Consider the following 4,927-nt stretch of genomic DNA (forward strand, 5'->3'; position numbering starts at 1 on the left):
CTGAAATGTGCTCTGCTTTGTTTTCAGCACTGAGAGTGTCTCAGAAGGAAGGTCTTCTACTTTTGATGTTAATGTTCGGCAACATACTGGGCTGTGTTTGCTGTCAATCACTGACAGAGGATCACAGGCCCTCCTTTCCAGCAGAATCCGACTCCCCTTCGTGTACACGCAAATCACGCAGGCATATGGATGATACAAATTAGACTTGATTTGGGCTATTTACACATAAAAACAGCCAAAATCACTAGTGTGATCTGTACCGTTCACATGCCTGTGTGGTGAGTACAGTTGTCCTCAAAGCACGAGTTGTGTGTACGACAGGTATTGTAAAAGTAAAGTACACTTTGCAACTGTGGGCGGACCCCAAGAGCCAAACCTTGTGTAACGCTGCTTTAAATATCAAAAAACTGAACATTATGATGGACTTCCTGTTCACCATCTCCATCCAAGAAAAGTGCATGGAACTTAAAGTCTGTAACTTCATGTCAGACTAATAAGTGGAATATGAATAACATATTCGTTAAAAATAAGAAACACTGCCAGTTTAGCACAAGAAGCAGCTTAAAGCAAAGCCAGCCTGGACCCTTAAGATGGTCTTGACTTGAGCTATGCAGTGGCAAAGGATGAGGATTTCGGTTTACTTTGTTTTGGTTTCTTTCATCATATGCATTTTGGTGGTCAACTACAGCTTCACTTGGCCTGGATACTCTAATATGCATGACTTCAGTTTGACCTTGTGTCAATTTTGGTGCTCTTGACTAGGACACAGGTGAAAATACAGCAGCTCTGAAAAGATACCAGTGTGATAATCACCACCACAATGACTTATTTACTGAATTTGGCCCACTGTCTGTTAAAGCATTGCATTGCTTTGGCTCACTTTGTTGAATGGGACTATGAGTGCCTTCAGCTCATCTATGAGTGAAAGAGAGAACTGAACTGCCGCTACTGACTTCAAAAAAGTAGAATGACATTATGTCCTGCACATTCAACCTCATACATGAAACCCATGAATATAGACATAGAAACTGAACTCATTTCACATTTATTTACACTAAATGCGTTATTGTAGTAGGTGAGAACAGACTGCAAGGCAGAGTATGAAAGCTTCACTGTTCACAGTTCCATCCTACACAGGAAACAGTTTAAACAGAGTTCTGCTTGCTTGGTCAGCTACTTTATTAGTGGTTAAACTAGCCAGGAAGTGCAGCACTGTAGTGTTTTTACAGACAGAGACGCAGTAATTCAGTGCTTCAGTCTTTTATAGGTCAGAAATGTCTGACAGTGTTTATGATGATGTTACCTGCATTGAGGAGCTCAACTAAGAAGATAAAGTGGAGATGGTGGTGGATCTTTATGAGAGTGCAGACGCTCATAGAGGAGATAAGCTGGAGCAGTTGATGGTTATCTATGAGAGTGCAGACAGCGTTAGAGGTCATGACCCCATCACAGAGACAGAAGACACCAACACAAAGAATACCCTCAACCAAGGAAAAAATGTAACAGATCTCATTTTACACCAATCATTTAAATCAGTATTACTACTATTACAGCATTACTACACCACAACATTCAACCTCCTTTGCAAAAATCTTTGGACACTGTGTAAAGTTTAAATGATACAGAATGCAATGATGTGCAAATCCTGTAAACCTTATATTGAACTGAGAAATGCAGAATATCAAGTGTTGAAACTGAGAAACTTTATTTCTTTCTGAAAAATATATGCCCAATTTGAATTTGATGCCTCACGTTTCAAGACAGCTGGGATGGGGGCGTGTTTACCACTGTGTTGCACCACCTCTTCTTTTAAAATTCAAGATTCAAGAGTTTTATTGTCATATGCCCAGTAAAAACATGCAGTTACACTGTACAATGAAAATTACTTTGCTGTTCCTCCAATTACCAATAAAATTTAAGAAAAAAATAAGATAGTATATGAATATATTAAATACACTGAATAAGTAGAAACACACTACAGTACTACAGTAAAAAAGTACAGTTATATGTGTTACAGTTATGTGTCTGCTTTGTCACATTTTTCATTTCATAATGCACTAGATGTTTTCAATAGGGGGCAAGTCTGGACTGCAGGCAGGTCAGTTTAGTGCCTGGAGTGTTACTGTAGAGCTTTGTAGATGCTTTTGTAATATGTGTACATTTAGTTTTGGCATTTTTCTGCTTGAAATAAGCAACACCTTCCCTGAAAAAGACGTCATCTGGATGGCAGCATATGTTGCTCCAAGACCTGTATGTGTCATTCAGCATTAACGGTGACTTCACAGATGTGCAGGTCACCCATGCTATGTGTGCAGATGCACCCCCACACCATCACAGATGCTGACTTTTGATCTGTGCACTTCTGACAACCCAGATCGTCCCTCTTCCTGTTAGCACAGAGGACACGACCATGATTTCCAAAAAAATTTGATTCGACCGTAGGGCACTTTTCCACTTCACTTCAGTTGATCTTGAATGATCTCGAGGTCAGAGAAGGTGGCAGTGTTTTTAGAGTTGGACTTTTGTTGATGCAGCGACAAACTGTGTTCACAGACACTGGTTTTCTGAAGCGTTCCTGAGCCCATGCAGTGATTTCTACTACAGAACTGTGTTTGGTTTAATGCAGTGCTGCCTGAGGGCCCAAAGATCACAGACAGGAGTGTAAAATGTTGGACACCACTGGCACTATTAGAACTCAAGAAGCTTTTGGAGCTATGTATCAATGACACTGTGTCCTTTCCTATTTTGAAGCAGTTTTAACTCATGGTGTAGCTTCAGATATAGCAGGCAGAAATGGAAAAAATCAGAGGTTTGATAAAAATGTAGGACCTGTTCAATTGCATGTTAACACAAATAGCTAATCAGCCAATCACATGGCCGCAACTGAGCCCATTAAGGTGTGTAAACTTGTCGAAGTGCAAACCGAGCACCAGAATGGGGAAGAAAGATGATTTAAATGACTTTGAACGTGGCATGGTTGGCATCGAATGGATTTAGCGGCTTTATTCCACCGGAGCTGCAGCCCATTGTCCGCTCCCGCAGCCACCACCACCACCACCAGGAAGACCCAGACCTACCGACCGCGATTGAGCATGCTGATCCGAGGAGAGCGCTCCAGAGGTGGCAACGCAAACGAGGCAAGAGGGGAGGGCTGCATGCTAGGCTAAAGGCTCACGCTAGCCGACCACCAGTGCCTAGCCTCTTGCTAGCTAACGTGCGGTCACTGGAGAACAAGCTGGACGAGCTGAGAACTAGGATAACATCTCAGCGGGAAACAAGAGAGTGCTGCGCTCTAATTTTCACTGAAACCTGGCTCTCAGACAGCGCTATCCAGCTAGAGACTCACTCTGTGCATCGCGGAGATCGCACGGCAGCCTCCGGTAAGGCTAAGGGTGGAGGTGTGTGTGTGTTTGTAAACAACGCGTGGTGTAGAGACATACGGACCATTTATAAGCACTGCTCACCAGACCTGGAGTTCCTGCTGTTAAAATGTCGTCCCTATTATTTACCAAGGGAATTCTGCGCTGTATTTTTAAGAACTGTATATATAAATCCGCGGGCTAACTCTGCAGCAGCGCTCTGCAAACTCCATGACGGAATCAGTGCGTTAGAGACGGCTCACCCTGATGCCGTGTTTATCATTGCCAGTGATTTCAACCAGTGCAACTTACGGACTGTATTTCCGAAATATTTCCAACACGTGGACGTTCCAACTAGTGACAAAAACATCCTGGATCACGTGTACAGTAATGTACGGGGGCTGCACCCGCCCCCACTTTGGACTCTCAGACCACATCTCCTTGTTCATGTACCTGGCTTACAGACAAAGGCTGAAACAAACACATCCGGTTACCAAAACAGTTCAAGTATGGTCTCCGGAGACTGAGAGCATACTGCAGGACTGTTTTGCTACGACAGACTGGGATGTGTTTAAAGCTGCAGCCACTATGGAGGACTCTTCTGTCAGCATTCAGGAATATGCTGAACATGTGTCTGGTTACATCAGCACGTGTGTGGATAACATCGTGCCCACCACACAAGTGAAGAGGTTTCCCAACCAGAAGCCCTGGATTAACAGTCAGGTACGACACATGCTCCGTGCTCGCTCTCTTACATACAGATCAGGCAATGAGACAGAGTACAAAGCTGCGTAGTACAGACTGAGGAAAGTCATCACAGCAGCCAAGAGGCAGTACAGGGAGAAACTGGATGGCTTCTACTCCACTGCTGACTCCAGGCAGATGTGGCAAGGCCTACAACACATCACAGAATACAGGAATATCAGCAGCAACATCAGCTCCACAGACAGCCTACCGGACGACCTCAACACCTTCTACACCCGTTTCGAAACCTCCAGCACTAGCACCGGGAGGTTCACACAGATACAGCCCACACAACCCCTGCCCCCCCTCTGTCAGTATCAACAGGCCAGGGGCCTCATTTATAAAGCGTGTGTACGCACAAAAACGGGTCTGAAATGTGCGCACGCAACATCTTGCGCAAAAACTGTGATTTATAAAAAAGTACGTGGCGTAAAAACGTGCGTAGTTTTAAGCAAACTCTAGAGCTGCCGTAAACCTGTAAAACATTGCGGAGAGAGAGATAGAGAGAGTGGGGAAATAGTGACATCATCTGGTTAAATAGAGAATTGCAAGTAAATGCGCAAACCATCCTCACGCATCAGTTAATCCCGAATAGATCAAGATTAAGAACAGAAGGATTAACAAAGATTAACAAACACATTTTAATTAATTATTAATTAATTTGCAGTCATTATTTTTTGTATGTATGTTTAAGGTTTTAGTGCATGCTGTATCTTATTCGACTTTATTTGTAGTACTATTTTATTCTAGCTGGTTTTATTTCACTCTGCATTTTAATTAAGGTTAATTTAATTCTACATATTGTTTAATATATTTAATTCATA

This window comes from Pygocentrus nattereri, chromosome 22 (genome assembly GCF_015220715.1).
Source record: "Pygocentrus nattereri isolate fPygNat1 chromosome 22, fPygNat1.pri, whole genome shotgun sequence".
NCBI classification, from domain to species: domain Eukaryota; kingdom Metazoa; phylum Chordata; class Actinopteri; order Characiformes; family Serrasalmidae; genus Pygocentrus; species Pygocentrus nattereri.